Here is a 226-nt window from a genome sequence, read left to right as displayed (position 1 = left end):
TGACTTAATCGAGCAGCAACTCATGCAGCCAAGCCAGCCGGCTCTCAAGCCCCAAAGCTCGAGAGGCAAAAACGAGCAAAGAGACGCTAAAAGGGAATAAATAAACACAAAAATGGACAAATAAATCAAAAATAAACAAATAATGAATTATTTAATTAAAATTGAATTAATTGGCCCGTTATTTGCTTCAAAACGCCGAAATTAACGGCAGCGCAGGGGTATTCCA

Source organism: Eimeria tenella, genomic scaffold, assembly GCF_000499545.2.
Source record: "Eimeria tenella Houghton genomic scaffold, Eth_scaff2206, whole genome shotgun sequence".
In the NCBI taxonomy this organism is placed as follows: Eukaryota; Apicomplexa; class Conoidasida; order Eucoccidiorida; family Eimeriidae; genus Eimeria; species Eimeria tenella.
Note: the sequence above shows the minus strand (reverse complement) of the source record.